Genomic DNA, 17288 nt, shown 5'->3' on the forward strand with positions numbered 1-17288 from the left:
TTGCCTTCAGTCAAGATTGCCACTTGAATAAAACTTTTTCTTAGGTTGGTAATAAATTCCATCATGTGGTGGGTGATCCCATTCTCCTGGGGCTCTATGTACATGCCCTGGAGCCTCCTGAAAAGGTCAGTGTGGGGAATGGTGTGTTTTAGATGGCAGGGAGGCACTGTGGGGTGGCCTGATAGAACTGTTTTTGCCACCTCTGTTTTTCTGTCTAACCCCATACACATTAACTTTTTTTCATTTGGAGTGTGGGTTTGTAGACTAATACTAGTTGAACTCTTAAGACTTAAAAATTAGTAGGAATCATTAAAACTAGAGCACATTACACATACAGAGTCTCCATCTCCAAGATATTTTTAATGAGTCTGTATGTTCCTAATTTGGGGATTAGAAGAAAGATAAAGACAATGCTTTATTTGAAACAGAATATAGGACATGCAGCATGTCTCTTCTTTAGGTTGCATTTGCTTTCTAAATATTTATGCACATATTAAACTTAATTTTATTTATTTCCTGTTTATTTTACTGTAGAGAAGATAAGTTGGCTTTATCTAAATTTTAAGTATTTGCTTCCAGTAGTAGAAACCTAGCTGCTGCATACATGGACCTGCTCAGTGTGTGCTATTTCACCCCATCAGGCCCAGAACAATTTGGTCCTCCATTTGCTCCAAGACATCTTAAAGCAGAGTCCTTCTGGGATATCATACCTGAGGAAATCTTTTGAGAATATTGAGAAACATGTGAATTTTCAACTCATTTAATCAACATATTTTCATGAAGCTGTGATTCAAAATAAAATGTCAAGTGGGTTGAATAATTCTATTCATGAATTGGGATGGGCAGGAATGCTCAGCATATCAAAAGAAACCTGACACCTTCCCTGCACACATATTTGATTCAGAATACTTTTATCAAAATGGAAGACTCCCAGTAACAGGCAGAGTTGATGGAAAATAAACTGTTATCATTGTACTTTTTTGGTCTTTTTGTAGATAATGTATGTATTCGTTAAAAAAAATTTTAAAAGGAAACTCTGTTACTGTGCATGAATTCCTTCAGCTGTCCTCCTCAGGTACATTTTTCTGCCTGATTTAGGAGAAGAAAAGATATCATGTGTCATTGTTTTTTCAATGGTCATAACTCAGATACCATCTTTATATGAAGTTTAATAGTGTTATGAACCAGATATAAAATAAGTGTGTGTAGTTATATACATATAATTCTCTATTAGCATCTCTCTGTAGACGCATTTCTCAGGATATTAAGTACATATTTTAAAGACTCAGTGGTAATTTCAGTCTTCAGTACAATACTTGAGAGGGCAGTTAAAGAAAATCTATTATCCCTTTTTCCCTCAGGAAAGATTAAAAGTGTGGAAAATTAGTTCCTATTGCCAAATTACACTTTATCCTGGAGGAGCAGTTACTTCCATTCTTATGTCATATATCCTGACTTTCTTCATTCACTGAGAAGATCCAGGTTTACACAGGATGAAAGAACAAGGAAGGTAATGTCCAATCAGTTCCTCACTCATTTTCACACACATCCATATATTATAATGCTGGTTAATTTCGTCCTTAGTTTCATTCAGTTCAACATATGAGATGGGTCTGGGCTTCATTTGCTTTGATCCTAAGGGGCAAAATGCCAAAAATACTTGTCTGGCCTGTGTGGGGATGTATAATATTTGTTTCTTTAGGCTGTTTGATGAAAGCTGATACCAGTTCCAGAAGCTTTAGAGTTAAGAGGACAGAATTAACATATTCTATATGAACAATCAGAAAATGTAAGGTGTTTTTTTTTTTTTCCTTTTTTTCACTGGTATGGTTGTGACTAAGGCATTATGTTCTATAATTTTTAGCTCTTTACCACTTAGTAGTTTAAACCTGTGCAACAGAATTAATGGAAGGATTACTCGTCCTAATTTTTGCTTCCACTGTGCAGTGATGACAGTTATTATATAAGATACTAATCAAAGGGAACCTTATCCAAGGTATTAATTCCTGTCCACTCACATTTACATCATATATAATATGGTATAATACTTTACATTTATTTATTTATTTATTTATACTCGATATATGTTTCTATAGTCTCTAATACTTTTCAAGATTTGTGGCTGCCCTCATCCCTAATGTGGGGCCTAAGAATGTGGTTGCATTTGATACATGAGGGTAAAAAATTTCCATGTAAACAAAAGTTTAGATTAAAAAGGAAGGGAGAGGGAATGTAGATAAATCAAACCTGTGGTAGATTTTACACTCAGCAAGGGAAATAGGGTAGGACAAATGACCATGAGTGGCACCATAAGCTAGGGAATGAGCAAACTAATCTGCACTGGTCCTGTTTAGAGTCAAGAGCGTGCTCTTGTGGCAGATGCTATCCTGGGATGCATTAGGAGGAATCTTGCCAGCAGATCAACAGAGGTGATTCTTCCCCTCTTCCTACACAAGTGAGGCTGCACCTGGAATAATGTCCAGCTCTGGACTTCCCAGTACAAAAGAGAGTTGGAGATGCTTCCTAATGGCCAAAGCCAAATAAGATAATGGACTGGAACACCCCTCATCCAAGGAAAAGCTGACAGATCGTGCAGCCTGGAGAAGGGAAGGCTTTTGTGCTTATATATATTTTGAGAAGTTTTATATGCTTGTTGATGTATGTAAATACCTGAATGTATAAAAAAGGCATAGCCAGACTCTTTTCAGTGGTGCCCAGTGTCAGGCCAAGAGGTAATGGGCATAAACTAAAACATGGGAGATTTCATCTGAACACCAGGAAATGCTTTTTTCCACTGTGGGGCTCACTGACCGCTGATCTAGGTTTCCCAGAAACTTTATGGAGTCTCCTCCATCCTTGCAGATATTAAAAAATAATCTGGATAAAGTCCTGGGCAGCTGATTCTTAGGTGGGTCTGCCTGAGCAAGACAGCTGAACAAAATGACCTCCCGAGCTCCCTTCCAACCTCAGCCATTGTGTGAGTCTGGAAAGTCTGTAAAGACTGAAGAAAAATTTCAACTTCAAGGGCAAAACCAATTTTTGTTCTCAGAGGAAAATATTTGCTGCAGCTATTCTGATTTCAGAGACTCCAGTATATGCAATATTTACTATTCTTCTAAGTACATATTTCTTAATCAATGATTTAGTTTGAGTTCCTATTTTGGTCAGCAGTATTTTGGAATGAATCTAAGATCAATAAGTCTGGGGTGCTGAAGGAAAGAAAATTCATGACAACCAATTTTATGTACTTCATTAATAAATTTAAACAGAAGAGGTTAATTCTAATAATGAAGGAATAACAGAAGTTTCTCTTTTAAGATTTACTTGCTTTGTAAATGTACCACTCCTTTATTTCTTGTACTCATGGGAAAGAAAAAACTTCAAAGTACTTTGCTATTTGATTCTGAGAAATATACAGTCTCTGAGCCTGTCTGCCTCCATAGCAGAGGAGATCCCTCCTTTACTGGTGAGCACTAGGCTTGGCTGGTTTTGCTGCCCAATAATTTTGCCTCTGTGGTCTGTTCCTCTTTTCAATATTAACATTCCAGCTGCACTTAAATCTCAGTGGTAGCTAGGTTTCTGCTGTGCTAAGTGCCTTGTGGACACAAGCCTCAAACAACTTAGAAAAGGAGGAGGAAAAACAGTAGTTCAGGAAGTCAGTGGTAGGGATAGGAGGGGAGTCCAGGCATATGTTTTGGACTGATACTGTGTGTATGGGAGGGTGCTGGATGCCTCTGTGTCCATCTTCACATCCCACCTCCCATATGCTCAGACTATCTAGTCCAACTCTGTAAAAGAGGAAAAAAACACAGCAAAAAGTTTATTCATGTTATCCTTTCAAAAATCCAGGAAATTTAGTGCTGCTGGGAGTTACATAATTTGTGCTTCTTGAAGTCACTTTGGAGGAGCAGCCATAGGAAGCCACACACCATATTTTGTAGATACCTGTCAGGAAAATAAATCCTGGAGAATCCAGGATGGAAGACTGTGGAGTTTTGCACTCGAATGAATAGAACTCTGACTCAAATTTTGTTTCCTGCCTGTAGCATGTGCTCATGCAGAGAAAAAATTGTACATGATTATTCTGTAAGTCTTCAGAAAAATCCCACAGAAGAAATATAGTGGGATTAATATTAATTATATAATTTTAACTTAAAGTATCAACTAATTTCATAAATACTTCTACAGCATATGATAAAGATATTTTTATTTTTGAATTTAAAATGTTTTCTCCTCCTACGAGATACCTTTGTTTTACACAATAAGAAAGAAGACTTAGGGAAAAAAACCTTCTGTAATATAAAATCTAGAGGTCCAAGAAGAAATCTGTTGTCCTGGATTTCATGGTACAGGTCAGATTGATACCGAATTTGTTTTAAAGTAATTTGGGGGCTCTCCCAGGCTATTTTAGAGTCAGTTTGTGAAGATTTGTGTTCACTGTAGAGCCCCTGTCCCAAGTAAATTGCACAGACTTAGTGAAATCACTCCTGGGAGCAACTGCTCAGCAACATGAAGAGATTGTTTCAGACCCCAGCCTATATCTTGAGGAGACAGGGGGAGGTATCAGCACTTTGTGATGGTTCATTCAGTTTTGGATTTTATAATAAAATATTTAAATATTTCATTAACCATTTTTTTGTTTTTCAATATTTGGCTTTCAATTTCTTTGAAAGTTCTACCTTTAAGTCTTATTGCATGCTTGAAATCTGAAGATTTTAATCCTAAATCCCAAAACTGATTGGGATATTTTGATGTCCTAACAGTGTTTAACTCCATAACAGATTACATTACTTTTGCAGTCTATACTGAGCTGTATGTATTTCTCAGCTGTTATTTATCACTCTGAATAAAATTGGAGAAAATCTAAATCTCTTAGTGATCACTCTGTGTAGGTATGAAGGGATGAATTATTTAAAGAAACACCCTTTTATTTACTTACAAGTCTAATAAGGGAGTGTGGTGGGGTTTTTTTTCTTTGTTTTAAAGAGAGAGAGCAAATATTCTGTGCTACTCCCAGAAAGTTTTCTGTAATTAGAAAGTAGCCATATGTCACATTATACAGAAACTTTTTGGCCCTATAGTATAGAAAGCATATTGATTTCTTATTTTCTGGATAGTTCGTTGTTTTCCGTGTTTTAAGTGAGCTTTTGTTGTTCCTTTTAACAACAACAAAAACCTCAGCTGGATTCTCAGCTACTTGGTAACAACAGCCCAATTTTCATCTTCACATCCTTTCTTTGCAAAATTGCCTGTGCAGGTGGTTGCTGTACAGCTCTTTTCCCTTCACATGACTACAAAGCCTGTGATTTGTTATCAGTCTGGTTTTAGCCTGGGACACTTTGCAGGGATTGCACTGGCAGAAGTCAGAAATGATTGATTCCTTGCTGACCACTTCTACCATCACACAGGAGCATTCTCAGGCCTGAGAGCTAGGTCTGACTGACCCTTTGAATCCCTGGAAGTCTGTTCCTTGCAGCCTTCTTGGCATCAGTGTTCAAATACTTAGTACTGTGGCAAGTGGCTGTCCAAATGAAATTGCAGGAAATTGCCTCCAAACTGGGAAAGCCTTTTTTTCCTCACTAGTTCTATGTCTTGTGTGTTCCCTTTCTCCTGGCCTCTCTGTGTTCTTCCTTCCCTTCTAGTGTCTTTCATATGTATGGCTAAAAAATCATCATCAAAAGATCTCACATTCCAAAGCACTATATCTGACTGGGTTTTTTTTTCATTATTATCCTGGTTTTGACAGGAAAATGACAGAAAAAAAATGTAATGTTTCTGGTTAGGAAATCATATTCTACTTTCAAGATAATTGAGAAAAAATTGTGTTGTTCCCCTCTGTCAATGCATTCACAGGTACATTTCTACCTAAGTCATTACATCTATTAGCAATGAAAACACAAAGTCCCCCAGGTTTTTCTAGCAATACACCCCAATCCTGACCAAAATTAGTGGGTTTTGATCTCACTGAATTCTCTTGTGAGCACACACAATATGTCTGTGCTCTTTGAGACAGAAACACAGTACTGTTTCCAGGAGATGGAGAAGAGACACTCACTTCATATAGTACTTAACATTTACTAAGTTGTAACTGTGTGGGCTAGACAATGGCCCAATTTTCAAACTAATTTTCAAATTTTTAAACTAATCCTCTCTCTGGCTCACTCTTTCTCAGCACATGTTCACAAGAATGCTTAGTTTGCATTTAGGCATTTTTGTGTGAACACAAAGTGGTTCATCTAATGTTGTTTGCTTGCCTCACATTGGAGAATTCAGTTTCCTTTGGTTTAAATCCCTTTGATAACGAACAGTGATTGCAGGTGTGGTGGGAGCTGCCTTTCCTGTAATACTGTTAAGATGGAGCAATCAGACAGCATCTATGTACACTAGAAACGGAAGGAAAAAATAAACAGAAGAAAACTCTATGCTACAGGAATATGACTAAAATTCATTCTGTTTTCCCAAATCCATCATAGACATTGAGCCAGGAATTTTACATAAGTTAACACCTGCTCATGGCAAAGCTGAATCCCGGTCTGGTGTTTTTAGTTTTCCTTTTTTTTTTTTTTTTTTTTTTGAAATGGGATTTCAGTTATGAAATTGTTTGTGTTTACATTAAGAGCCAAGTGGAAATGTGCAAATTGGTTTACTTTTGCAAATAGTATTGAAGTGTCATAACTGAATTCCTAAAGAGCGCAGTCATTGGCTGTTTTGGAAAACCTTGAGGTTGCAGATTAAAGTTTTGGGGCTTTGGCAAGGGGAGGGGGAGTGTTGTTAGGGTTTTTTTTTTGGTGAGGAGGAGTCTGGGTGTTGTGTTTGAGCATATCAGCAGACAATGAAGAAAAACATTTTCCTGCAAACTTGTTCCATTTCTGTTTAACAAACTTATTTCTGTCTTCTTGTTGTTGTTGTTGAAAGCATTAAGTCCTGGACTTCTTTAATATGAAGTTTAATGAAGTTATTGTTTTATAGGATCCAGTAGATCTACAGTGACAACCTCTATCCCAGCCATCTGTTGGCCTTCTCTCTCAGTGGTGATTAAAAGTCACCAAATGGATAGCACTGGAATAGATTTTCAATGTAAGGAGTTCAGGCATACTTCCTCCAGTAGAGGGCATTGATACTTGAGCATATAAACCTGAACTCTTTGGGAATAATGTTACTAGCAGGAGACAGAGTATGACCATGGCAACAAATCTTTTCCTCCACTGTACAAATCCAGAAATGAGTGTTGTCATATTTGTAACTATGTTTTCACTTATGTCTTGTTTAACTTCCTGAGAACAGGAGAAACAATTATTTTCTTTTTCAGATATCCACATATGATATAAGGAATCCACATACAAAAAAGGAATTTATGACAAATGCCAGTGGTAAGCAAAAGAGAAAACTTTTGAGGACAACTGCAGTTCAGAGACTAGGAGTATAAGAGAAAACGTTGCTTGGTGTATATATGTGCTTAGTAAAAATTGTGACCTTGCAATGGCGCAACCTGCATGGAAGATGAGAGATACAGGGCATGTGAAGAAATGGATTTAAGGTTATTAAAATAGAAGTGATTCTTTGTATGATTAAAACAGTCTGTCTAAATGATTCTAAGTGGGTAGAGTTATAGGATCTGAGTGCAAAAAAAATGTGTACACCTGACAAACAGAAGCATATCATTAGGAGCTGGCTAGCTAATGACCTAGTGTGGTAGAGATGACAGAGTTGAAACCCTGGGTCTTCGTCTCACTGTCTAGACAGTAAATGTTCCTGCATTCCCCTAACAAACAGTTCTTCCAAATGTTGAGTACTGTTTGCAGACCTTCTGTCATAAAGCTGAGGTGAGAGTCAGTGGGAAGAAATAACTCTGTTCAATAGGTATTTTGGGAGATGACAGTGGTAGATGATGCCAATTCAGTCTCTTGTGCCCAAGCATTCTTTTTCCAAAGGTAAGAGGGGAAAGAAAATGTCCATGAGGATGGTATCAGTGATCAGCATACCTTTTTTTTGGTGTCCACAAGAGATCTGGGGATATTTTTCTGCAGGAATGTGTTTCATTTTATAGCCCTGTTTCCTTATGCAAGTAAGTGACTGTGTGATCTAGCAACCTGAGTTGAATAGCCAGTCCTTTAGGTCTTTCACAGGCTATGAATACCGTAAGAGCACTCAACCCTTCTGAAGATATGCAAATGTAGGCATTTAAAAGATTTACATTCATCTTTCACAGGCCTCAGAAATATAAATATGAAATATCCAGAACCTTGTCACTTCAGTAATAATTAAGCTGATGGCCTATTATGTTCGATTGCAAATCAATATAGTATCTTTTGGTGCCACTTGAGTTCTTGAGGGTTGGCTTGGGGCCAGCACTAGTTATACAATTGAAGAGCTGCAGCTGCATCGAAAACTTCTCTGCCATTTCCATTCAGAAAGAATAGACTGGTAACAATGGTGGCCAGCCTCTTCATAGTAATTGTGTGCAAGTACACATTTTGAAATAGTGTTTTTGTTCAGCAGGTGCTGTTATTTTAGTTTAATTTGAATTTTGAAATATGGAGGAGAGAAGGGGCCTAATCTTAACAGCATCTAACCTACAGCTGTTCAGAACAGGACAGCAAACAGCATATGTTGCTTAGATGAAAATCATAATTGCTTATTCTTCCTGGCATATTAGCAGACCAGTGCTGAGCCTCTGAAATTATCTAGCATTTTCAGGCTTTTACTTTACTAAGTGATCCACAATACTCTGGAAGAACAATTCTAGAACATCTGACAGTAAGTTTTCCCACACACAGCTACTTGGTTTTACATCAGAAAACACAGACTGGGTAAAGATAGTTTGCCAAGGCAGTGTCAGAAGCACTGATCTCCAGAAATATTAATGCAGTGCAAAGTCTATGTTATTTCAGCCCACTGCAAAAGCTGAAGAAACAGCTTGTAAAAAGGTGATTTCTTGGGAACTTTTGGGAACAAACTGTCTGTTTTCCTCTTCTCCTTTCAGGTTTATATCTATCCCCAGGGTCTGAGGAGGACAGAAAGGTCACAAAGTTTTTGAGTGTATACATTAGTCAAAAATATTTACTGAGGTTTTTCTCCAGGTTTGTTTTTTTTTTTTTTCCTATGGCCTATTGTTTGGAGAGCTAAAATCTGAGATAGATAACTTGTATTTCTTGAAAATTTTCTCCATGTAAGTGTTAGAAAACAGGACATACTAGAACAGGCAAAATAAGAAAGGTATAGAAAAGGTATGAAAGACATAGAAAAGGTGTGCTTAGAGTCAAAGTTAAAAACTTTAAATTCCTATTGTCATAAGTCTGACTCAAGAATCTGACTAAAAGCCTTTAATTAAAATGGTGTTGGTAATGATGCTTACCTTGAAATGTAGTGGACATAAATTTTAAGCATTCCAGATCATCTGACAGAACTTGTACAGTCTAAACTGAGGTGCATTATTTTTAAGATCAGTGCTTAAATGACAATTTCATGTGAATGAATGTATTTGGAATTGGAACATCGTTATTTAGATGCCTTCAATCTGATCCTTTTTCTTGCCAGTGCCTGCTTATGCCTGAGTCTTCTTAATGGTCATTACAGAATGAATAACATGCACCAAGTCAAGTTTGGCTCAAGCAAATTCATTAAACCTCAATGACCATTCTGTATATATATTTATATATCTCTGTGTACTCATTTCTACTTTGGGATGTGTAAAAACAATGAGAGTTTTTTTCACAACTGATATCCTGTCATTTTCAAATATTTTCTAGCTGCAGTTTCATTTAGATCAAGATCCTGAGGGAAGGGAAAGACAAAAATACGTATTATTGTGCTGCTCATCAGCCCCACTGAAGATTCTGGTCTTGTACTAACCTCAAAGGGAGAAGTAAAATAATACACTTGCAATTCAACATGCAAATAAAAACAAAGAATAAGGTTTCTTCATGAAATATTTCCCTGGAAACCCAGAGGTTTATATTGTTGAAAATATTGAAGGGAAAAAAAGTATGATACATGAGATGAGCACTGTCTGTTTTGAGAAAATCACTTCTTTAAAAAAGGAGGTGCTTTTCTTCTTAATGCTTTTCAAAGGAAGACAGAAAGTAAAAAAATACTGAGTAATGCACAAGATGATTTTTTTTGAATATATGTCTTTGGGAAGGCTGGCTAGATGAGGTGCTCTGCTAGGTCTGCCACCATGAATTAAGAAGTAGTTGAGATGACAGTCTGTTACCACCCACTCCTACAAAGGCCACAGTAACCCAGGTTCTTGTTAATTGACCCTTGGGGCAGATTAGAGGGAAAAGACACTGAATGATGGTGTTTGTAAATATATATATATACGTAAGATTTATTTCAGAACAATTTGGTTACAGTGGAAAGCAGCTATGTAGCTATTTTGGTTGTTATTATCTATAGCAATATAGCAATATAAAAGCATAAAAGTGGCACTTAGGAAAAAGTATAAATAAGGAAAAGAAAGAGAAGGGAAGAAAGGATAACACAAGAAAAGATCTCACTACCCAAGGATCTTGCGACAAGGCTTGCTTGTTGTAATTCTGAAGTAGCTTGCAGTTGAAGAGGTTATTTTTTGGTCACCAGATCCTCTCAGTCTGATTTAATAGAAGCTGAGACACAAAAATCTCATTCAGATTTTCTAGAGTAACATATACTAATAAGAAATTATATTGTTATAAGTAATTTGGTTTCTATATAGTAACCCAGCCCTGGAGATTCTTGTGTCCCTTCTGTAGCTCATTAGAGTTGTCCTGGCAGTGCAGTAATATATTTCTAATATCTGCTGTTTCTACATGTGAACCTGGATCTCATTGCACTTTCCATTTCTTCTCTCCACTGCTGTTAAGGACTACACTGGAAAAGTTTCCCAGTACTTCCACGTTTCAAAGCCTCATCTGAAAACTTATGGATCATTAGAGAAACCATCACAAGGTATATTGGGTAAATATACTTTGATAGCAATTGTAATTCCTCAGAGTCTAGGGATATAATATAGAGAATAGAAGAAATTTTGAAAGTCATGCCATTCATCAACTTCAAAAAAAAAAAAGAAATAAATTCTTCTAGGATAAAAAAACAAATCAGTCATAAATTATTTCAGCCAGCAATTAAGAAGCAGGAGATTGAAGATAGGCAGCAGATTTCAGCATCAATGATATCATTTGTTGATGACAAGTTGCTGGTGTTTTTTAGTGGTTTTTTTTTTTTTAATTTTATTTTTGTACAAATTAGATCAGATAATATTTTACAGAATCCTTTCCCCTAATAAAACAGATTCTACTCTTCATTTCCTTTCTCTTTTTCACTAACAGGTCTCCAGCTGGCCTGGGAGGCTTATCACCTCTATCTAGTTATTAACAGTCCATTTGCTTAAGTACCTACCATAATTACTTTGTATGGTTCCTCCGAGAGATGCTTCATTTAAGGAACTCTAGGAAAAGTTCTGGTCTGACTGACAACCACACAGTCACATATCTGCCACCTGCTAGCATCTCTTAAGCCAAAAGAAGTTTGTGGGAGAGAGATCCTGCACTTGTCTATATTTTAAACATTTTATTTCCCATCTCTCTTTTCACATTCCCTAATCCCTTTTTAAATTGCCTTTTTTTCCCAGATTTAGCTCTTTATGTATTATCAGTCCTGAGTTTCCACACTAGTTGCTGCTCTAAATTTTGTAGGCAGGATTCTATGCAATGCATAAAAACCAGAGGGATTGCATGAACTTAATGTAGCAGGCTTCTTGTTTCACCTTGACATGTTAACAGAATTTTGTTGTCCCTTCTGACTCTTGCAACACCATGGTCTAGGGAATAATCTGAAAAGGTATTCTTTAGAATGACTAAAAGAGTAAAATATACTCTTTAACATGTCATGTTAGTGATTTTATTTTCTGGTTGCTTATTTTAGTTTCATTTTCTGTGGATTCAGAGACTCCCATTTTCTTTAAACTTTACCTAAAATGTTAAAGTGAAATGAAAGAATGAATTCCTTTATTTTCACACCTTTCACATGGCTTGAATAAAAGCCCTGAATCAACTTCTTTGATAAAGTTAGGACCAGGTCAACTCAGCCTCTGTACATTTTTTTCATGCATTTGCCCTGGGTTTCAGGTTTGTAACAGACCTTGAACTACAACTGAGCCAGGATAACTAAGTCAGTGACCAGACACAAATTTTCCCGAGGTAATGTTGTCCAGGATTTCAGGCTTTTTAAGCTCAAATGATTACAACAGAAGGGATGAGACTGAAAACTAGATTTGAGAATGTAAATAGGATTATAAGGAAGGATGGGCAGCCTTTCCCTTTTTTAATAAGAAGTTAGAGCAGTGAAATAATTTCTATCTCTTACAAGCCTCTTCTTGAGTGAAAATGCCACACTAAGTCTATCAAAGACAATGGAAAGACTCAGTGAATCTGGGTATAAATACTTCATGTTTCCTTTTTTTTTGTGCTTGTATACCTAAAAATAATTAGAAAAACCAAACCAACAAACAGATAACAAAAAACCCCAACACAAATAAAAAAAGAGCAAAAAACCAAAACCCAATAAGTCCAAAGCAAGACACTGCCATATTGTTTTAGGTTTAACAGATGCACTCTAAGATTTCTGAATGTTATTTAACTGCTGTTTTCTATAGGAGAACAGCAGTAGGTATTTATCCACCAGATGTGACTGTAATCACTAGAAAAAAACACAACCACTAGAAAAAAAAAAAAAAAGGAAAACTATCATTATGCTTAGGTTAGCCAGTAAAAAATGTGATGAAGACTTTGTTCTGTCATTTTAATGCACCACTGTGTAAGTGCTGTAGATTTCAGTCTTGTGGCCAGTGGAGCTGTACCTTCACATTTATGTCTTAAATATATCAGTCAAATAAGCATAGCACGTTGGAAACAAATTTTGGACCCATGGATGAGGCAATAGCACACCTGTCAGAATTCAAAGGTGCCATAAAAATGGCCTTCAGCAGTGCTTTCTATAATTTGTACTTCTTTTGTAATACTCTTCTTGATCATTCTAGAAATAGGAACTTATACTGAAGACTGACAGAAGTTGAACTGGAGAGGTGTGACCAACATTACTATGGCAACACTAAATGCTGGGTATGTGGAGAGGCAGGTAAGACCCCGGTGGATCATCAAATGCCAACCTGGCTATTATAATGAATGGTAATTGGTTAAATTATTAAGCATTCTATTGCTTATCCCACAGTAACTAAATGGCCTTGCAGTTGCTATATAATTACTGGATGACTGAGAGTCTGTTTTCTCCTTGTGATTTTTGTCGTGTCTTGTCTGTCATGATAACAAGAAGACAGTCTAAATCTTTCTTACCAATCATAGGTCCTGTAGGGTGCTGAACATCTTTGATTCATCAAGTTTACAATGAAGTTGGCATGTTGAGTTCTCGTGAGGATTGGTTGTCAGGGTACCATAAAACAAAGTATTGCTGCCACAGGAAACAGGTGTTTTGGTTAGGGTACTGATCTGAGATTTAAACTTTATGTCCTCTGCTAAACCCAGCAGAGAGCCAGAGTTTGTACTCTAACTTATCAAGTATTCAGATTACCTAAGCTCTCGTTACAGCTTTTACCTGCATGGCTCCCATGGTGAGAGGTAAGTTTGTCCACTTCATTCAGCTCTGTTCTACTCTTTGAACAGCTGCTGAGTTGCAGCCAAGAGTCACGTTTGAGAGAGGTTCTTAATTGCCTCTGAGCCATCAGGTGCCACTTCTCTGCTGAAAGCAAAGCCAAGCACACATATCTCCTTTTCTTCATTGCCGAAGTGGCAAATTCCCACCTCCTCTGGGGAAGGGATGCTGTTAGCCATGGCCTCCCAGAAGCATAAGGGAGGAATGCAGTCCTGTGTCTGTGCTCAGTTTCGGTTATGAAGTTCCAGATGACAGCTACAATGTCCCCTCGGAGAATAGAACTATGGTTTGCCTCCTCCCCTCCATTATGGTGAGGCAAAGCCCAGTAGGAGCTGAGGAGTGTTTTCTGAACTCTCTCTGCTCAATGCTAGCAGAATTTGACTCCCAATAAAGAAAAATAAAAGGAGAAATTTTCACTCATAATTCCAAGTTCCCATATTAGCTACAGCCTCACTCAACTTATAGGCACCCAAATCTGACTTTGAAAACAAAAGGACATTAGATTATTTAAGTCAAATTAGATTAGATATCCTATAAACATAGAGGGAAGAAATTTGTATTTACTTTCAGATTTGGCCGCTAACTTAGTACATGGACCTGAATAAGCCTCTTTCTGCGTTTACACATTCCGTCTGTAAATCTTGCATAACACTTTTGTCATCCTGTGTCTGATGAGTCTGTTTAAACCTAGGGATGTCAGTGTCACTGTGGGGAAGTTTTTGTTGTGTATTTCTGCCAGTCTTGACTTATTAGATTGTCTGTGTTGGGTTATTAAAGTAGTATCATAATATGTTGAATTTTGGTATCAGAACACACAGCTCATTCTGGTAGACTGCTTTGATTCTCTTTAGTCTTGGCTGTAGTAGCTGCACAGTGGGAAGGGCTGAACAAATTTGCATGATACAAGAATTTTTTCAGACATGCCAATTAACTGAAACATCTTTATAATCAATTGTAAAAACTGATTATGAGTTTTCTTCTGGGCAAACTCATAGTCCTTTGGCAAAAGGGCCTAAAACCCCTGGATTCTCTAATAAATGTGAAATACATTTACAGTTCTCTAATACAAATGTAAAGTGTCAAGTATCCTTGAAAAAAACTGGCAAGAGGTCAGAATAGGCTCTCTTCCCAAGAAACAAAGAGGTCAGGGTAAACATGCCCTTGAAAATATTCATAAAATTCAGTTCATTCCTTTCTAATGGTGTTTCTGATCTTTTAAGACTCAGCATCTCCTGAACATTAAGTGCCAAAGATATCCCTCTATCACATCTTTGTAATTGAGGATGGGATTTGGGGTTCTATTCCAGAGAAAGTGGCAAATTGTACTGAAGGTGATTGGAGTGGGTTTGAATGTCTAATTAAGAAGAGGGATACATCGACTAAGTATGTGACTACTGCAGCTAAGAGTAAGGATTATTGTGAAGCAGTTTTGGAAGTGCAGAACATGGGCTCATTCCTCACTTCAGCAGTCCTTGAGGATGACTCCGTGCAGGTAGCAAGACTGGGATAACTTATTTTAACATTTTCGGTCCCCTGGACTGTTATTCTGGGCAGACTTTATGTTAGCAGAATGATCACACCTCTGGATTACTACAGTAATTTGAAGGGTTCTGTGATTTAAACTGAGGCCTTGACATTGACAGATATGCATGTCTGATTCTTAATTACCATGCAGTGATGAATTCAAAGAGCTTTATATCTTTGGGGGCTAGGGGATGACCATGAGAGTGGGGAGAGTCAGGAATGTAGGGAGGCATATTTCTCATTTTTTAAAATCAAACTGAGGTAGTTGCATCAACTGATATAACTTTTCTCCTTTAGTTTTCAAAGCCTGGAACCCGTAGGTTTTTCAGTCAAGCGTGGCTTTGGATCTCAGCAAGTTTGTGTCCCGTGTGTACTGTTGATGACTTCAGCAACATCCAGAACCATAAAGTGCAAATGGTTATCAATTGATATGAAACCCCATTTTTTAAGTTGCAGGCATCATGGTGTTCACACTCTTTAGGGAAGTCTGGTTTTAAGAGAGGAAAGGCTGTAGAACCAATGTAATTTGTGTAGTTTGGCAGCTCTGCTGAAGAGAACTGAGAGCAGTTGTCAGTAGATGTGAACAGTGCCTTTTCCCTCTTGGGGTTCTGCTGTAGCCTGTGCTAGAGTGAGGCAAACTCAGGATACAAAGCACAGTCTGCTGTTGATTTCAGGCAAAAACTTTCTCATGAGCTTGGAGTGGCTAATGCGAGTTCTGAGCAGAATTCTCTTGGGAAATGCTAAGATTAATGATGAGATTTGGCCTTCTGGACCCCAAGAGTCTTCCAGCTGGAACTGTAGTTGAATTTTGGAAGATGCTGTAAAGTGAGTGATACCCTGTGTAGCTGTGCTTATTTTTCAGGCATTTGTGGGTGCCTATTTTGTATTCAGGGAGCATCTTTCCGTTAGGGTTAGGATCTTAGACAAGCAGAGCAAGGGCACAGAACCGAGATTCATAGTAAAATTCAGAAGGTCTTGTAAGAGAAGCCAGTACTTTTTCTGGAAGTAGTGGGTTTCCTCCACTAAGTTTAGGCTTGGAATATAGTTAAGGTTGGAGCAAGCAGAGGTTGAGGTGTGGATTGACACCTGTTTTAATTCAAGCAAGGAGACTGAAGCTAAAGTCCACAGTAAACATCAAGATTCTGTTCTTGCTTTTCACTCTAATCTTACATCCGTCATGTCTGGAATTGTGGTTGGGGGACAGGATAATGACTGGGAATGGGGCTGTTTCAAACAAAGCCCTGTGTAGTTTCCTGCAGGTCTAAATAGCCCCTCGATAAAGCAACAAGGTTTTCTATTCTTTAGAGGTGGCTAATGTTGGAGTGGTGTTGTTTAGAATGATTGCTGTATTTTGTTTTTCATGTGGTTTGGGTTTTTTTTCTTTTTAAAGGACTAATAATGTTAAATCAGGGACAAGAATTAAAAAATAGTACCAGGATTTACAGACCTGCAGTTCTAAAATCAAGCTTAAGGTTCATGAGCTTATATTTGATATTCATGGATTTTAGTTGATTTCAGTCAGTACATCTAACATAAACTGAGATTGGGTGTCAGCATTTTTCAGTATTCTATCTTCTTTATTTTCTTCTCCTAATTGGACATTATGAGTGTGTTCTTCACCTTTGAGTAGGCCTAGGACTGTAGTTTCTGTAGAGAATCAAGTTATAGTTAAGGTAGATGATTTCCCATCATTCTGTTCCAAGAAAAGGTTATTTTCAGGTCTGGGCTTGAGCAAAATCTAAGGTGGTGAAAACTTTACCATTAATGATTTTGATCATGCTGACAGACAAAAACTAAGACCATCTGTCATGAATCTGAAATCTCGTATTTCTGATGATAATTATATATAAAGAAGTATATGTTTTCAAGTGGAGCTGCCAGTTTAGTTTCAGAAAACTTGAACTTTTAGTGTACGGTTTCTCCTGATTTCTGTTAGATCTGCAGATTCTACCTGAGATGGCTGTGACTCAGTCTATTCTTGATGTTTCTTTTAGAAGTGGTTTCTTAAAGTTTCCCATTTTAGGGATGATATATCTTAGAGAGAAAGTATTATAGCAATGATGTTATTTCTTTCTTTATTTTTTCCCTTTAGTCCAGCATTAATACCTGTGAATAGC

General features: G+C 37.3%; 1 long non-coding RNA gene across 8 annotated transcripts in view; it reads left to right on the top strand.

Moving 5' to 3' along the window:
- Positions 1-17288, top strand: part of LOC138111305 (uncharacterized) — a 224947-nt gene that overhangs the window by 142404 nt on the left and 65255 nt on the right. For 6 of the 8 annotated variants that reach the window (XR_011151323.1, XR_011151328.1, XR_011151324.1 and 3 more), the window contains 2 exons: positions 10845-10929; positions 13019-13116. This is a non-coding gene — a long non-coding RNA (uncharacterized lncRNA). Of the gene's footprint in view, positions 1-1361; positions 1511-7309; positions 7371-10844; positions 10930-13018; positions 13117-17288 lie in introns of all 8 variants that reach the window. The other 2 variants (XR_011151329.1, XR_011151326.1) reach the window with 2 other exon arrangements.

The sequence above is a fragment of the Aphelocoma coerulescens genome, chromosome 5, assembly GCF_041296385.1.
Source record: "Aphelocoma coerulescens isolate FSJ_1873_10779 chromosome 5, UR_Acoe_1.0, whole genome shotgun sequence".
NCBI lineage: Eukaryota > Metazoa > Chordata > Aves > Passeriformes > Corvidae > Aphelocoma > Aphelocoma coerulescens.